The sequence below is a fragment of the Lonchura striata genome, chromosome 2 (assembly GCF_050655825.1).
Source record: "Lonchura striata isolate lonStrDom1 chromosome 2, ASM5065582v1, whole genome shotgun sequence".
Taxonomy (NCBI): Eukaryota; Metazoa; Chordata; class Aves; order Passeriformes; family Estrildidae; genus Lonchura; species Lonchura striata.
Genome location: NC_140704.1, coordinates 110,899,822 through 110,919,118, shown reverse-complemented (window position 1 = coordinate 110,919,118; position 19,297 = coordinate 110,899,822). Strand labels below are relative to the sequence as shown.

Genomic DNA, 19,297 nt, shown 5'->3' with positions numbered 1-19,297 from the left:
ATGGAAAATGGATGTCTTTTCTGCTTTCATAAGGCATCACATGAGGATTTCCCAAGGCTCTCAATGATATCCCTGTCTCCACCAAAGCAAATGGGAATCTTGTTAGAAGCAGGATGAAGCTGGGAGTTTTTAAGCATTTTCTGTTCTGTTTATGCATCTGCAGTGGCACGTCTTTCCTCCTTCATTTATTATCTTTCTTGACTTACTTTTAATAAGTTATTTTTATTTGAATTCTATTTTTCTGCTGCTTATCACCCCAAGTGCCTCTGCAGGAGAGTGGGGCATACTGTTTCCTTTGTAAATTAAGTATTAATTACATGATTAATTGTTGTTATGTGCAGTTCCCTGGAAGGTCTTATACAAAGACAGTTAAAATGCATAAATTCTCCAAGGTATGTCTGCAGAGTGATTATGGACTTCACACTTATACAAAGCTATTGATTTTTCTCATGTACTCTAGTCTATAATACCATATTCTGTTCCAAATAGACACTATTTTACTATGTTCTTCCTCTTTATGATCAAGTTTTGTATAAAATTTTATGGAAAGGGTAAAAATAAGAGGAAGCTGCACAATTTCTCACATATAGACAGAAATTTGTTTTCTGAAAAAACCCTGTTCCCTTGGGAAGCTGGGAAATTGTATTTAACCTTTGTTTTCATTAGTTGCCCTATATTTCCATTTTGCTTTCACACAGCACTGCAATGACATTAATGAACCTTGCAGGCAGTGAAAGTATTTGCACTCATTGGTGAACTCATAATAAACATTACAAGTATTTTTAAGCAAGCTCTGCGTTGGCAGTGGTTACCCCACAACAGCAGCTTGGGTCCCTGGGGAGCTTACATTCTAATTTATTTCAGAGGAACTTGTAACCCTTTTGGATTTCTGTGCTTCCCAGTTTTCCTTCAGAAGCTGAAGAGCAGCAGCTGCATGTTGGAGGGTCAGTACAGCCCTCCCTGGGCTCAGGGGTACCCTGCACTCACCCCACTTCTGGGAGTTCACAGCACTCCCAGGAACATCCCTCAGAACATTTTCTTCCATTCAGTAAAGCTATGAAGGTAGAGGCTTCTGAAAACCCCCAAAAGACAGAGATTAAGTGATTGTCATGGAAATTCAGAGTGAAAGAGGGGTACAGACAACATGGACTGGAGACCCTTCTCCATGGGGCCTCTCCAATATGGCAAGCCACGCTCCTGAAGACCACAGACCCAGAAAATGGGGCTCCCTGTACCAGGGAGGGTTTGCCTGCATCTTCCTTCTGTCTGACTCAGGAACAGTTCTGTTCCTCCTCCTTCTGATCCTCATATCATGGTGGTGAGGGGGGTAGATCTTAGTTAAAAGGCTCAGTTTGAGACAGAAATTCACATTCTCAGCAGTACTGGAAGTTTATCTAATCCTATCAAACCTTGCTGCTACTCTCATAACAGATGTTCACCAGCAATAATCTAAACAATACAAAAACACACAACATCTTCTCCCTAGGGAGAGGGATGTTCTGATTTGTAGATTAGATTTTTTTTTTTGTTTAAAACAAATTGGCATCAATTTCTCTAAAAATGATCTTGTTTGACAGCATGAAAGTAGAAAACAGTCATGCAAGAACATGGATGCCATTTGCCCCACTGACAATTAAGCCCCCATCCTAGAAGAAGTCCATCTGCTTCTATGGCTGTCCTTTAAACCATCTGACACTAAACATTTTGCTAAACCACCTCAGTCCCATTTGTCAATTGGAGACTTTGTGTAATTCTTGTAGGCACATCAGGAGCCAAATTAAAACCTTCTTCTGCCCCTCCTGTGGTCCAGGCTATGGACAAGTGACAACAAGGTGATGGACAAGCACATGCTTGCAAATGTTGGTATTGTTATTTTATTTTGTGTACAGCTTCTTTTATTAAAAAGCTTTTGTACGATCCTTGGTTGTGCAGTAACAACCTTTGATTAAGTTGATAATTCCATTGCAAATCATGTAACTAATCTTCTCCAGTTATTTATGTGTGGTTACATGCAAAAAAATGAATTACCATATTAAAAACTATAGTGTGGTGAGAGCAGGACTGTCTGAGTTTCCCTGGTGGTTCAGGGGTCAGTATCCACCTCTGATCAGGTTCAGGTGTAGATTTTGTACAGGCCATATACCTGTGCCATATAAGCCTCAAGTCTATTTCTGTCTTGAATATGAGGTTGGAGAAAGTGGATGTCTGTGCCTACACCTGAACTCCCACTGAGGCAAGGCAGAAGAAGAGAGCCAAGGTAAAAAGAGAGAGCCAAGGGTGCTCTTTCCTCCTGACAGATAGGATAACCATTGCCAGGCATCAGCCAGTGCTGAAATGTGGTACAACAGGCAAGTAAGAGCAATCCCTAAAATGATGAAATAGCATAATACAGCTGCCACTATAGAAGTTGAAAGTCCCATTAGAGAGATAGAAAAACACTGGTAGAGAGGAACAAGTAAGTCACACCTTAGATACTTGGTACACCAAGTAACCATCACTTGGAGGAATCATCTCCAGCCAACATACTTGTGCAATGGGAACTAGAATTCTGAACAGGAAACATGCAGGGAGCCAGAGCAAAAGCAAAACCTCTTCTTTCCAAGCAGCTTTGACACATAAATGTGAGTGCTGCTGGAGTGGGACACCTTCAGTATACAGCTCACTTTTTCCACCAGAGCCAGTGCAGGAAAGGAGGGTGGCAAGAGACGTGACCACCAGAGCTCAAGTGTCAAGCCAGATGCCCTCACTTGCCTTCATCTCTAGATTTGAGGTACTCTCCCATTACACATCCTTCAGCAGCACATGAAGCCAAAACACCATCCCAAAACACGCAGGTGTGCTGAACATGGTTGCCAGAGGCAGAAAGTGGCAGAGGAGAGAAGGTATTGCAGGTATTGCAACGAGGGAGCAGGCTGTGCACCAAGTGACAGCAGCAATACTCCCACCAATACCCCCACTGCCCTTCCATGGGGCTGAAGAGATCATCCTCAGCTCCCAAAGCTGGCACTGAGACAGCCCAGACCCCTGCCTCATCTCTGCCTCTTGTGTCAGATGACCCCACCACTGCAATGCCACCCAGTATCTCAGCCGTGTCCTGGCTCCCACCACCACCTCAGCAGCACATCCAGGAACAGCTGCAGCCAATGGTAAATAGTGGTTGTAAAGCAGGGATGTTCACGGATTCAAACTTTAAGTTCTGTCCCTAAAATGAATTGGGAGCATCTGGCTGTTTTGCTGTTGGTGGGTAATGATGCAGCCCCGTCGCAAGCCCAGATGTGATTCTACATTCCTGCAGCTGTTCTGGTGGGAGTTTCAACACCCGAAGCATCTGCTATTGGGAATCAGAGGCACGATACTTACATGATCTTTTAGGGCTGTTATTTTTGTATGTTTGCAATTTTGGCTTTTTCCCTTCCTTTGGAAAATACATTCTATTTACATAACATCGCTTTCTGTTCATCCAGTAGTGACCAATCCCCCCATGAGAGTGTCCCCACCTAAGATTGTTCTGCATGTCTGCAGCGCTGTGCATGAAACACAGCAGATTCACGTGTCACAAGTGAGGTTTATGGGGGCTGAAGCTGCAGAACACTATGGTCTGTCATGTAAATATATATGTAGGGAGCTGCTAAAACGAAACCACTAATGTCTGCTGCATAAATATGTATCTAGACCATCTTAATAATACAGAAATGTCCATCTATCAGGTAATTACATGCTTAGCCTGTGGGAGAAAATGCTGGTTTGACATCCAGGAGTTACTTAAATCCATTTTAAAAAATAAATCATCAAGGCAAAAGAGATGAAAAGCCCATACCATGACTTTACAAAGACAATAAAGGGAAGAGGAAAGCTTTCAGGAGAAAGTGACTTCTGAGTTGTGGGGAGGTGATGAAGCCTTATAATGCCCAGATTTATCTACTAAATTTTGTAGGGAAAACAACCACCATCTGACTAGAACCTCTAAATATCAGGATTAATCCTGAAGTGAAAGTTCATTATTATATTACTCAAAGCCATTAGAAACTGATTTTCTAATGGAAATGCTGACTTTGCACTGTAACACAAGCAGCTGATATTATAATTTCTTATTTCTTGTTACCATGGACAGTTAATACACTGGAAAGAAACAGAGGACCTGGAAAATCTATACAAGAAATCATGTCATGCCACTTCTTACCATGCTGTTAATTACAGTTTGGTTCCCGCTGCGTGACTTGGCGCAGGTTTGCCAGCCCCCTGCATCTCGAAGTCATCCCTTGCCCTCCCACTTCAGGAAGTTATTCCTACACCTTTTAGGTGCTGCAGAGGACGTGCCACCAAGTCTTCTGTGTTCTGATCAACACCCATGAAAGCAGAAGTCATCATGCCTCTGGTCCTCACGTTATTGTAGAGAAGCAAGGGGCAGGGAGGCCATGGTGAAGGCTGCAGGGCTGGTGGGAGGGTGTATCCCACCAACCCAGGGTAGAGAGGAAAAAGCCAAAACAGGTGGTAAGAGAAGCTGAGGACACCAATGACAAAATGGCAGGGGCAGCAAAATCATGGGGGCAAGTGTCAAGGAATGAGAAAATGGAAAGGTTGGTCAGAAAAGGAAGGAAAGCAGGCTGGAAAACTGCTGCCCTCTGAAACATTGCCTTATTCATGCACTGCACGGTGGGACTGTCTGGAGAAGAGCCACTTCTGGACAGGGTAAGGGCTCCTGGGACAAACTGGGAAGCCTTGAATTATCCACCCCAGCAAAGGGAAGAAATGAGGTAATGGAGCTGAAGAGGGAAACAGGGGAGTGGAGGGAAAGGTACATCAAAGACACCAAGCAGAAATATTATCTGCTTTTGCAGTATGGGACAAAGCCCCCATTTCACTTTTTCATATTTTCTTTGGATTGTTTTCAAGTGAGGCACCCTGGGTTGCTTGCTACCTCTCAAGCAAAGAAACTCCAGCAAAGCAAGCCCAGCTCCTCACTTTGGCATCTCAGTCAGCAGTAATTTATATTGCTGTTCCTCCTTAATAAAATCCATCGTGCACTCCAAAAGAGTAACTAGGACACTTAGTTTTTATTCCACATGCATCTCATTTGTCTTCAGCAGGTTCTTCCATAATCTCATCATTATTACAATCACCCTCTGAGGACAGCTGACTTGCATTAATCAGCTAGGCCTCTCATCCCTCACTAGATTCTTTACAGTTTTACTGTGCCCTTGGGCATCCTAACTTTACTTGAAAAATTAATAAACCTCCCCTCTCTTATCTTACCTTATTAATGTCTGTCTTTGTAACCCATTATCCCTGCATCTCTTCAGTGACCATTTGAGGATGTGGTTACCACCAAAGGATTGTGCCCTGGTGAGGCAGCACACGAGAGTGCCCTACATAATTGAAAAAAAAAAAAAAATAAAAAAAGAAAGGAAGAAAAAGATAAAAAAAAAAGAGGGATGGAGGTGATGAGAGAAAGAAGAAAAGGGCCATGAAAACTTTCAACCAACAATATTGTTTACAAGGGAGAATAAAAATATGAGAGATGCTAACAACACCGTATAGATTATTCAGATTCTTCAAAGAGTTATTTTTTGCCTTACTCCTCACATCATGTAGCAGCCCCTTCTCCTGCAGTCCCTCCATGCACACCCCAGCTCCCACCCATCCCTTCCTGCTCCCCTTCCCTCTCACGCACCCTATTAAACCTGACTCACTCATTTTGGATGTTTTGAAATCCTGGTACATTAATCACTTGTGTTTGCACTCACTTTATGTGGGTTGTTGGTCATGGTCTGTAGTTATACTGGCTGTCTCCCTTGCTTACTTAAAAGTACAATCCAATTGAAAATAAAGATTTTGCAGGTTTGCTCGTTTCACACAGTGATAGCAGCTGGTAAGTGTCTTTTGCAATTCATCAGAGGCCTCCCAGACCACCTGCTCTTGGCATCCTGCAAACAGCTGGCTCTGTGTAAGTACCATAAGCTATTATCTTACTTAATAAATAATGAAATAAAGGAAGAAAGCAGGACAAAACCACATCTTTGTAAATAGCATACATTCATGACTAGCTATTTCTCCTGTTTCCAAGATGAAGAAAATCAAGTTAGGATCCTTTGCTGGCTTTAGCAGTACCTTAGCATAGAAGATGGAGATAAATCAACACCAATACACAGGGCTCTGTATTTTCTTTCTTTCTTTCTCTCTTTTTGAAACCTGCTCTATTTCTGAAAAAGCCACAGGGAGCTTTTATGAAACTTCAGCTAATGTCACCAGATGTCCCACTATTGAGAGGTGACTCTTGGTCTTTGAAACACTGCCCCACTTAGATTTTTTTTTTTTTTATGAACTTTTGTCCTCTCTTTCTGGTCCCAAGAGTAGATATGAGGTCACTTTCTCCTCCCCAATGCTCTGCTGCCCATGAGGCTGCTGCCAGGTGTCCTCCAGGCTGGGGGAAGAGCTGCCAGCTTGTCCATCAGGAGACAGGCTGGAGATAAGTTCAGAAAGGCTATGAGCCACTGGAGCTGGAGCATGAAACACATCCCTGTGACTGGGAAGCAGCTTCAGAGGTGAGAAGGAGGAGGTAGATGATGGGGAAAAACAGTGCCAAAGTATTCCCTCTGAAGACAAATAAAGGTTTTAATAGGAAAGTGCTGCATTTTAGGCACAAAGCCTGTATCTCATAAGGATTTTTATTTTTTAATCTATGAATTCTGCGAGGCGCATCTAACAGATTTCTAGCTCTGCAAACAAAGGCAATAAATAAATGCAATCTGTTGCATGAATGATTTATATCAACACAATTTAAATTTAAGGTCTGATTTATCTTATTTTTTTAAATGGCCTCCTGTTTTATGTTTGCCATAAACCGAGGATGCGAGAGGTTGCAGTCAGAGAGGAGAAAACTGGGAAGTTCAGAGTCTGCCACGGTTTGCAGACACAGAGCCACTTTCTCCCTCAGAGGAAAGCCTTGCTCTGCAGGCTGCCTCATTCCCTTTAATGGCAGTCCTCCTGTAGGAAGGTATTAATCACTGCAAGAAAAGACATCTGACCTCAGCTCCTGCTATTGCAAGGGAGGACTGGGAAAGGAGTATTTAAAAGCCTGCTTTTAGCATCCTGTTAAAAAAGAAAACAACAAACTTGTGATGGTTTTCAGAACAATTACTTCCTCTCTCTTGTCTTGCAACCACGCTATGATATTTGCTACTGAAGCTGCAGACCAAGGCATCATTCCCTCTCCTGAAATCAGATGGCTCAGCTGGCTCCAAAACTGGGGTGGAAGGGAAGAATCCCTAGTTTGGTCCCATTTGTCCCAGGCAGCATAGCTGCACAGACACTGGGATACTTCAGTTTGCTGCCCTCAAAGACCAGTGGCAAGTTAATACCTTCCTGACATGGCCCACAGCCAGGTACTCTGCCTCAGAGAAATGTCTCTGATGGGTCCCCTAAAATCCTGTGACTGACAGGGCCATGCCATACACTTCTAATGAAACATTTAAATATCCTGGGAAGCATGACAAATGTTCATGACATCCATACAAGTTTTCCTGTGTCACAGCAACCTTCCTGCCCTTTCTGGTCTCTCCCTCCTCTTGTTTTCAAGAGTCAGCAGTCAGCTCCAGAGACCAAGTCACAGGTAAACATGACATACCAAAAAAAATAGCCAAGCATGACCTCTCCTTTTGAGAGATGCTGGGGACAAGCAGCCACAAAAAGAAACCTTGAAAAAAACTCTGGTGTGAGCAGCACAAGTGGCTGGTTTCTCCTGATGCCTTTCTGGACTGATTTCCAAGCATGCAATATGGCAAATCATCTCTTTGGACCATTGCTATTCCAGCAGCAGGGCAGCTCATTGGTTTTAGGCAGGGAACCACTCACCCCAGCCTCCACAGGTAGTTTTTTCCTGTTAAAATGGGAGCAAAGGAGCAATGGGTTTTGACAACTGATGAGCAGTTAGGCTGCTTTAATTAATCTGGTAAGGTCTCAGGAGAAAAATAGCAGGATGGGTGGCAGCACTTCTGTGGGTGCCAGTGGGATCTGCAGAGGGTGGAGTGAAAGCTCTAAGTCAGCCTCAGATACTGAATGTTTTGTGGTTCCTCTCTTGTGGCATTTATGTACTTTTTACACTATGAAAATGAATCCTGTTCTACTGAACAGCATGTGGTATCTTGTGCTTGCACTGAGCTGGAGCCTGAAGAAAAGCCTAGACCTAAATGTTCCTCCATTCTGTGTATGAGATTTTCTTTATGCCCTATAGTTTCCAGCTTTTTCTCTTTTTGCCACTAAGCATTTTCTGAAACTTGTGGCTAGAAGCTATAGTTTTTATGATATTTTTAGTGCACTGGAATGGTTGTTTAAAGTGCACCTTATAAAACTGCAGTCCTCAGCCAGCTCCCTATAAACTGGTTCTGTTTTACATCAGCTGGCTTCAAACCTTCCTTGCCATTTTTCACCCTCCCCTTTTAATAACAAGGCCATCTATAGCAACCATTTCTCTTGCATGTGGTGATGCAGCCTATTCAGAATTCAAGACAGGAGGCTTTTACTTTCCTTTATTATTTCACCAAGACTAAAATCCTCCAGATACTATTTTCATTTTTAAGAGCAGCCTGGGTAAACACTGAAGATGGAATTAAGAATTTTGCTCTTGACAGAAAGGAGCTTGAATAAAATGAGCATGTGATATAGCATAACCTAGCCAGGAACTGAAAAAAAAACCTAGTGATTCATTATGAGCATAGGCTTGGTCTATCATAACTTCATAACTCAGGCTCCAAACATCCTGAAACATGGGCAGTTCAGATCTCATTTCTGGTCTGGCCAAATCTGTCATTGAACTGGTCTTTCAATATTAATTTTGAGGAGTTTGGCTTTGCAGCCAGCAGATTTTGTTTTTCTATAGAGAACAATGATGTGCATCGCTCAGAATGTGTGAGTTTTGGTTTACATCTGCTCTTCAACAGCAAGGATATTCCTTTGAGAGTTAAGTGAACTACCATAAGACCTGCAGTACCATATTCTTCCTGATGATGTCGACTACTTCTTTTTCCATCAGGACAGAACTATAGCAAGTGTTATCTCCTGTATGATACAGATACCTCTAATTAAAATGTCACAATACTTCTATTGGAGACTGCCTAGATTACTCAGCCAAAAGCAGAGCACCACTGCAGCAGGCACATGGCATATATATGTAATAAGAAACTTAACGCTGTGAAAAAATACCCATCAATGAAACCTATTCATCATTTGTGCACCAGCCTCAGTGGGACTTGTTTTCTGCTTGGATGGGGAACACATGCTTTCAAAACCTCATTAGGGATGAGACTGGGGATGCCATAAAGAAAGTATTTTTACTCTCTCTATCGTGGTTATTATTGTTATTTTGTTTCAGTGTTATTTTTACTGAGGGAATGGAGTATCAAACTCTCACTTGTAGAAGTTCCTGCCAGTCTCTTCTGAATATCATATTCTCCACTCCAGCCCTTCAGTGTTTGCTTGCCTTTCTCCAAGTATCGTCATGCACAAGGAAACATGTTTCTCAAGCTGCCAGCATCTGCTATTGAAACTCCCATACTTTAGTTAAAAACTAAAAGTAAATGGAGGATATGGAGTATCAATGGGAGGTAGCACTCAAGCTGATGGTGCAGCAGTGTTAATTACACAATACTTTTATTGAGCAATTCAGTGGTAATTCTTACTGCTATTCCTCCTTAATAAGATCCATTGTGCACCATAAAATAGTAACTAGGACACAGTTTGTATTCCACATGCATCTCATATCTCTTTAGCAGGTTCTTCCATATCCATAATCTCATCATTATTACTATTACCCTCAGAAGACAGTTGACTTGCATTAATCAGACAGGCTGCCATTCCCTTGCCAGATTTTCTGCAGTTTTATTGTGCTTTTGGACATTTTAATTAACTTGAAAAATTAATTAAAAATCTTACCTTATTAATATCTCCTACCTTCCCCCTACTCAGTAATCCATTATCGCTGTTTATCATCACTGACCATTCAATTCCAGAATGGTCTTGTAATGGGAAAGCACATCAGAATGCCCAGATAATGCTGAAATGATGGGGTGACTCTGAGACATCTTAAAGGGCTTGATTCTGTCTTTTACTTAAAGTACACAAAGTACTTAAGGACTGTCAGAGAAGTGAAACCAAATGGCTACAGCTCATTAAAGACAATTCCAATTCCTTCCCGCTCACAATTCATCATAAATGCTCAGATCTTTCTTCCATGCTTGTACAGTTGGTTGGAGGTTGCCAAAGAATAGATTGAAGGAAATGAAACAAAAAGCCAACTCTTTTAGAGATGCCATGACACAGCCCTGAAACGTAGTCACCAACCATACTAGTTACAATTTTACAATGTTCTTTATGAAAAAAAGAAAATTAAACAGAGAGCTATAGAAATTAATAAGGATTCCATGGAAATTACTCTTAAAACATATGTAGTTTAATAGAGAAAAAACCTTTCTACTGGTATTTTTAAAATAAGCTGCAGAACTCTGTAAAGAACAGTTGCCTCAACATGAAATTCTTTAGGGTAGTTTAAAATTCACAAGAGATTGCAATTTTTTCTACAGAAAATAAAGTGCTTGTCAGAAAGATTATTTTTTGTACATTTTTGTCTTTTGTACCACATTTCCATCAACTGCCCAGCACTATTAATATGATTAAATCATGACTGCACTGACATGAGCAGTTCCACTGGGCCAGCTAGAATAACAGCAAAGAAGAGCACACCATGCCACAAGGGTACACAGGCTTGTCCCCAACGCTTCTGTTGGAGATGCCACCTGGGATCTCACCTCAACTCTTCAGCCCATACACAGGGTGATGTCCAGACTGAAAGATCTGGAAATAAGCCAGCAGGTTTTGGATTCAGTGTGCCATTATTTTTAATTGCCTCTTTTCAGTGACCTTCCAACCATATGTCAGTGGAGTCACTACAAATTATCTCAGCTTTAAAACTTACTCAATATTGTATCTTGATCTTCTGTTTAGAAGGGCCAAGACCCACTTGAGCCAGTTCCTCGGGTTTAAGGAACAGGAGTCCTCAAGATGCTGAAGTGATAGATGATCACTTACCTTGGAAGAGCTCATCTCCCTTTTCCCTGGGAAGGAGAAAGACAATGCCTGTTACTGTAATCGTCCACATAGGGTCATCTACAGGGAAAATGAAGAAATAAAGCCAGGGTCCTACAAAAATCACTGCTAAACATCTTTCACAAAGAAATGGGGCCTGTTGGAAACCTGATGAGATTCAAGCTTTACTTTCCTAGCAGTAAGGGAAGCTTGTCGCATGGTAAGAGTTTGGCTCATGGCCTAGGAGATGTGGGTTAAATTCCACTCATAGGTATCCTGTGCATGCAAATAATTTAGATATTGCCTGTCTTATTGCTCACCCATAGTCAGAGCCATGTAAGCAGCTGTAACTAACACTACTGCTCAAGGGAGAGAACTAACAGCAGGGGGAAAGTGAACTGATTATTGAAAATCTAAACCAAAAGGAAGTTAATTGTTCCAAATGGATAAAATATAATTATTCTGAGCAAGCACAGCACACCTGCAGCTCCTCCCAAACAGGTCAATTCCAAGAGTTCTCCATATGACAATGATCTAAGAAAGAAATATGCAAATTTCCCATGGTCTTACTCATTCCAAGAACAAAAAATTTGAGTTTTAATTGCTGTCACAGTTTCACACACAAAGGCATTCACCCACTTTTCATCCAAGTAAATACTCACTATACCAGAAGACAAAGGAGTGACCAGTATGGTTCAATTCCTAACAAAAAGCACTTTAAGGTAGTTTAAAGCCACATATCCTACCACAGCCAGGAGAGAGGCTTCTGAATTATTTAGTAACCTAAACCCTTCCAAAAGGAGAAGAAACCCATTGCTCAGTTTCATGGGACTTAGATGAAGTTGTGTGGGTAGGAGTATTAGATATTTATTCACTGTGGACTTTGATAAATAATTTATGGTTCAACTGCAACTAATAAGTTCGCTGAATGGTGAAATCTCTGCAGTAAGCAAATAGAAATAGAAACTCTGTCGGCTGCCCAGGTGAGGACCCAAACTCTTCAAGTGAAACACTGGCTGCATTTTGTAAAAATCAGCCAGGTAGCCAGAAAACTTCATGGCAAGACAAAAGTATTCTTCTTCATAGTTATCATTATGGACCCAGTATTACCTGGTGTATGGTAAAATACAAGAATTATTAACGTAAGCCTGGACCACTGGATCATACAGGCCCTCTGCTCAGTACCACAATGCTCCCCACACAGAGGCATCAGAGAGACAAAAAAGTGTCTTTTTCTTACACTAAGCGAGTGAAAAATGTGTGAATCCTGCTCCAAACTCATTCAGAGCACTTTCAGCCATGAGTGCAGAAGTGGAGTTCTGCACTAATGCTAAATGTACAGAAGCAGAATTTATGCTCAATCCTAAATAATGTATCTTTCTCATTCTTTTTAAATACATGGTCCACAGGCCTTCCTGAAACCCCGTCTTGCTCTCCTTTTGAACTAACCCTATTTATCTCTCAGTTGCCTGGGCACATTGTCAAGCAATAGTGACATCAAGTGGCCTGATCATTTTTGTTCCACTGCTCATCCCAAGGGCAGGTATTGATTGTCAATCCTTTGTGTAAACAGATCTGAAATAAATCTGGTATCAGACATTTATCTTGTGGAGGGTATTGCTCATCAACTTGATTTAAGTTATGTTTATATGTGAGTAAAGTGTGATTTACAAGAGACCTTCCAGCTTTTCACTGTATGGTAGTTTAAAAGTTCTCTATCAGAAATATACCTGTATAATCCTGACAGTAAGAAGATTAAGAGCCACCCTCTCTCATCTGATATATAGCACAAGTAGAGCAATGCAGCAGGAATGAGGATTATTTATTGTTTGAATTCCACGAGTGCCTAGTATCCACCAGCAGAGATCAGGGCTATGTTGTGCTAGACACCGCAAACACATGAGGAAAAATGTTCCAGCACCAAAAGAGCATGGAGTCTCTCCAGTGAGAAATGAAAAGGGCAGAAGCAGTCAGAAGGTGGGAAAGCAAAATCTGTGAAGAGGCAAAAGCACATAGTAGCATAGTCCTGCCTCAACAGGTTCTGAGGAACAAGGAGACATAAAACCCTCTTATATGATGATGAAACCACTAAAAATATGAGGCAGTTGTAATGGCAAAACCATCACTGTTGGATGAAACATCTTCCTCCAAGCTCTTTTATCAGTAACTGTGAAGTATATTTAAGCACACTTTCAGGGGTTTCAGAAACCTTTGGGATTGGGCAGCAGTGGACAAGGTGAGAAGCAAGCTGGGCAAGGTGATAAATATCATGAGCATACCAGCTTTAACCTAGTAATGGATTATGGAAGACACAAGGGAACTTGAGTAAAAGACAAAAAAGGGTGGTAAGAAGGAAAATGGTACATGATCAGGGATACTTTTGCCTCTCACATTAAAGCTGGTGGTCATGGCCATATGATAGCACAGCCTGTCTCATCTGACTGCAGCTGTCCATCCTCCAAACTGGTCACCGGGCACATGCCTGGATCCCTGGTTGCCAGAAGGGATTGAGACTTCTGTAGTGCACCTTCAAAGATCCTGATAGGCATGATGGTCATCTGGCACCTGTCACTGGTTCCTCATCTTGTGCTAAAATCACACCTTGCTATGGAGGCACATCCATAGGAGCACTTGGTTGCTTTGCATCAGAAGCACAATAGGAGGGAGCTGGACTTCCTGCTAGGGGAAAGTTTAAGGAGCTGGGTTGACTATGGACTTTCTTTCTGTTTCATGACATTTGAATAGACAGATTCCCATTTCCTTACCCCCATATTGAGAAGTTAGCAGGTTTGCATAGCAGTGTCTACTGGTAGAGCCCATGTATGGGTACTCAAGGCCCCAAGTCCAGCTAAGAAGTGTCTCATGGCACACAGCAACAAGCTGCACATCTGGAGTGACCTGTATGGCACACGCACAGCACACACAGTGCCACAGTGGGAGAAGGAGGTCCTCGGAGCTGGGAAACCCAGATTGCAGGCCCCACCCCACATTCTGTCAGACAGCCCTGGTTATAGCTAAGTACAGGTGCAAGTGAGAGAGCATGTTCCTTGTTATTAGTTATTCACCATGTGTGCTCCAACATTCATTAGCCTCCTGTTTAACTAGAGTTATTCAAGTAAGGAGTAGTGACAATACCATATGACTTGTGTGAACATATACACGGTGAATAATGAATAGTGGATGTCCAAAGTGAACCTCTCACTGGACTGAAAATGATTCGTACAAGCTGTTTAACAAATACTTATAACAAATACTTATTAACAAATATTTCCATTGATAGAAAATGGGCCTTGTCAAGGAATAACTGATGCATGCACAGAAGAAAAAAACACACACCACCAGACCTGCAATTTACTCAATTTACTCACTGTGAATAATCTCAGTAGGCTCTACTTTCCTGCAACTATGGGAATCCTCCTTTGGATCCACAAGAGAAGGAAATACGGTTTTATATATCTATCTACTATTATTTTACTATTTTTTTTTTGTTGCTGTTACGGCTTTTTGTAGTATTCTAGACAGTAGTAGTACTGAAATAATTTCCTCTGACAGCAGACTGTTAAATGAAGGCACAGCAGAAAAGTAGGACAACATTGCAGCCACAGAGGGGCTCATTCACCCTTTCAGGTTTCAAAGGGAGGGATGTTCCTCCTAGTAGCAAGCTGCAGAAATAGGATGCAGGGACTATGCAAAATGAATGGAGACTCCTGGGCACAGACTTGTTCCATCATTCAAGTCTATTAGAGGATGACATTTACTCTGGCTTTCTCATGTTAGGTTGTCATATCATGTTGAATTCAGTACTTGACCCCAAAATGAGTGGTGGCAGAATCAGAATTGTGAGACAACTAACAACGAAGGTTACATGAGCTGGAAACTATCTCTTGTGAAGAAAAGAAAAAAAAAAGAAAAAAATAAAATAAAAGCTAGCTATATCTCTTGATTTTTATAATAGGTAGGCTGGGCAAACACTCACAGGCTACGCATGAATGCATAGCAGCTTGAAAACTGCCCCAAATAGCTTAGGGGAGCTGCTTAGGAGAAATTATTGTGTAAGATTTCCAAAACAACCAAAACCATAACACGGTCTGAAATGGTTACACCTTCTACACTATGTTCTGCCACAAAGTGCTACAAGCCTTGAATTAAATCGCAGAGACACAAAGTGAGCACCTGTAGCCACAGCTTGATGCTAATGTAAAGCTTACCTCACCTCACCAGAATGATCCATGATAGTGTTATAAACCAAATTTTCACATCCTCTGCTGTCTGGCATAGCACAGAGCATCATTCTTTAGAAAATATATAACCTAGCAGAAATAGAAATATATAGACCCAGAATGCTAAAAGAATTTTCCCTTTGCAATCAGGATCGACTTTCATTCTTAACACACCTCATTGGTCCATTTAATTTCATATGGCTCTGTTTTGTTTCTGCACAGGAGCCATGGGTAGTGCTGCAGATAGAGGGGGAAAATCCCAGGGCTGTGTTAAAAAAATTCCAGATGTAAAGCAAAATGGATTAATACACTTTTCTACAAAGTGGTAAAATGAAAACACATCTGATGGACTTCCACACAGTTTGCCTCAGGCAAAGAGCATTCCATTAAAATAAAAATGCATTTGGTTAGAGCAAATTAAATGTTCCCAAGAAGGAATAGTTTGAGGTCAAAGGTGAAGCCACTTTACTTGCACACATGTTTTCAATCTATTTGACCTCTGTGATCAGCAAAGCTCAGATGTGCAAAGGGGAAGAAGCTTAAAAGATATTGGGAAGAATAAAAAAATAAAATACAAAGAAATGTATAAAAGATCTGCATAATACAGTTGTAAACTCTCCATACTAAAAGAGGAAAAGTTGTGAGGAGTTTTTCTGTGATCCTGTTCTGGGTGATATAGGACCTGGAAGATCTTGACCATATTGCAGAACAATATTTCTTCTCATCAGCTGGGACTGAAAGAATGACTCTTAAGCTGTTGTGGCAGGGGTTTGTGTGCCTGGTGGTGAATGATCATGAAAAGACTAAGGAAGTGGATCAAAAAGAAGAAAAAGAGCAAGTGAAAGACTTTCTGTTGAACCAGTGCTCCATTTCATGCACACTTCCCAATGAATGTGCTCTGGCTTCTCTCTTGCATGCAAATTTTTGAGGCAGGATTTTGTCCAATAAACCAGGATATTGGGACAATCAGGCAGAGGACAGAATACTGATGTTTTTGTGGGTGGTAGCTTTCAACACAATTTTTGCTGTGGATTATATCCACAAGGGATGAGCAGTACATATCCAGCCTCCTCTATGAGACTAACATAATATAAGGTCTTACTCCAGCACTCTGGAGTGTCTCCTTGGCAGACAGAGGGGACAAGTTGAGCAGGGAAAGCAGGATTGTGCATTTTGCCTCAATTTCCTCCCTTCCTCTCCTCTACTCTCTAACAGACACCATGAGTCTGAATCTTCATCAGCACAAGGTGAATGTTTTGAACCTACACTCAACTATGTCCAAAGAGCAGCAAAAATCCCAAACCAACCTCAGCTAAGGTTTTCCTAAGTTTGTTCCCTTCATCTTATATAGCCCATAATGCTACAAACTAGAGACCCTTTTATTGCCAGCTATGGGTTTACAATGCCTGCTAACACTGCGTGTTCCCTGCCCTGCCAGCCAGCATTTAACTAGCCTTCCCAACTAGCTTTCCCCTGCAGCTCATGCTTGAGAGAGGAGCCTCTCACTGATGACTGTGCCTTGCAGCTGAGCCTTAATCATGTCAACAAGAATGGATTTTGCTCCACATTCCCAATGGAAGGCTGTCACATGAGCATGGACTAAAAGACAACAGATCTTTTGGACAAACTAGACTCACCCAAAAGCCATTGATTTGTTAGATTGCTGTTTCGAAGCCAGTCAATTCAGCTACTCGATCTTTCACAACTTTACTCTTTGCTGTGGGCCAAATCCTTTGGCCCCTCTCCATCTGTGGCAGCTGTGTTACTGCTTATATTGCTGCAGGAAAGAAAGGTGGTTCACATCTTTCCTCAGTTCTTGCTGCAGATTGATCTGTGCAGAGTGCTGCAGCTGCAGGTTGCAGCCCTGGTGGCTCACTACCCACACGCCTCTAGCAGGCACCAGCGTGGCCAGTGCATCTGCTCTGCAGGGCCCCAAGCTCAGCTGGGGAGCTTGGGGCTCATCTGGGTTTGGAAGGCTTGAGTGGCATTTCCACAGGGACTTTCGGCATTCTTTCTTCTCCTCGGCTGCTGTAAAGCATAACCACAAATGCATTTTTCAAAAGGAGAGTGTATCTGCACCTCTACTAATTCTTGATCAAGAGCAGCAGCTCTGTGTTTGCCACAAATTCATGCTCTCACTGCTCCTGAAATTCCAAAACCAGTGTGAATGATAGTTGAAAAAATCAACTATACAATATGGGCTAAAATCAAATTACAGTCTGGATGGCAGTATTCAGAATATGCACAACATTCTAATGTGTGCTTCTGCTGCAAATCAATCCCAAATTTCTGATCAAAATTAACCCTGCTTTGGATCAGTCCCAAAGCTCACACCCCAAAGCTTTGGGACAGTAGGGATCTTGAAACCAGGCTTGTCTCATCAGCCAGATCAATGCTATTTACACCTTACTCGATGGCAGCAACATTTCCAAACGGGATTTGCTACACCTCTCAGAGTGGCCAGGATCTGGGAGGTCAGCCTTTTTATTAACAGACAAGTCTGTGCCATGTGAGGAACAGCAGAATTTACACTTGCCATCTGCAAAATGAATTACATGTTCCAGGCATCTGCAGCTTCATAAATTATAACACAGTGTCAACAGTGCACCTGTGAGGAGATTTTAGACAACAGGAGCAAAGAAACTGCCAGTGCAGCAGGGGATGCACAGGCAGGAAAGCTGGGAAGGCATTTGGCTTCTACCTCCTTCAGCTTTCCCGAGCTTTTTCCTCCTGCATGCCCAGCCACCAGCAGGTTTGCACCACCAAGAGTCACAGAGACTGCCCTCTTTTATCAGCCTTTTAAACACCGGGCTCCTTTCTGTAATTAGGTGTGGGGATGAGGCTCTGCTTGGCCTTCCTCTGAGGTCCCCCTTGAGCATGAGTGGTGAGGGGCCCTTGGGGGAGAGGGGGCAGGCAGGGGGCCAGGGGCTGGGGTTTTGTATATGAGATTAAGGAATGAAGATCCCATTCATTTCGCTTTTATCTGTCTGTAGCGCTGAAGTCTCTGCTTTCCCTGTGTTATATTCAGCCCACAGAGTGACTCATCTGCAAGCACAAATTACCTTGCTAAAGTATTCTTAGGAGAAATAATTAGCCACAAGCACCTCCTCTCCAGCCTCCTGTATGTGCCTCCAGGGACTGGGGCGCTTGACATAAATCATTTAGTCCCGAGCCCTAGCACACACCTTTCCCAAAGGAGTCCATAATTGGCAAAGTAGTTGCCAGCCGGGTTTAAAGTGATTTGAAATTGTTTTCCATACAGCCTTGCTGATAGCAAAAGGTTTCCCCCTTTCCTCAAGCATGAGTTACAGTAACATGATTGGATGTAACCCGTTATTCAGTTCAAGCTGTGATTCTGATACAGTATAGACAATATAAATTCCCCAGAGCTCTGTGAGGCCACCTCAATGGTCCATTTAAGTCCAATTCAATTAGGCTCACTATAGTTCTTAGGATTTCTTAGGTATGTTTGCAGCAGCCTTGGGGTTTGAATGTGAGAACAGTATTCATCTAGGAGTTTTAAATTAGGTCTCAGGTGTCATCATTCTAAATGAATTATTACAGTGGTGTGTTCATGCCATTACAGGTAAGGTTATGTTAGTATCTCCACTCAGCCATATTAATGCACCGAGGGCTGGAGCTTGGTATGTAAGGTCCTTGCCTTACAGTGTCTGTTTTAACCTCTTCCTCGAAATAATTAGATTGCCAGGCACCGAGCTGTGTTTAAAATACATGTAAATAGGTTGTTTACTTTCATTTTCTGAGTGGTCCTCAGCAATGTGAATTAGGAGGTGGTGGTACACCTGCAGCATTTCCAGTGCACTTCCCTCCATGGAGAGCTGGGGGAAAGGGGCCCTGCCCAGCCTTACTCATCCTCGCTGCCTATGGCAAATAGATGTGCAGAGAGGAATGGACAAAGTAACAGAGGAAAGATTCGCTCCTGCCTTTCTTTCAGCTGTTGGGTTTGGAGTCCTGGCTTTGCTTTATTTCCCTACCCACAG

At 42.2% G+C, this 19,297-nt stretch overlaps 1 long non-coding RNA gene across 1 annotated transcript in view; it reads right to left on the bottom strand.

Moving 5' to 3' along the window:
- LOC146768370 (uncharacterized) overlaps positions 1–19,297 on the bottom strand; it is a 63,553-nt gene extending 44,256 nt beyond the window's left edge. The window contains exon 1 of the long non-coding RNA XR_014952878.1: positions 1–19,297. This exon is cut by the window's left edge and continues 13,325 nt beyond it. This is a non-coding gene — a long non-coding RNA (uncharacterized LOC146768370).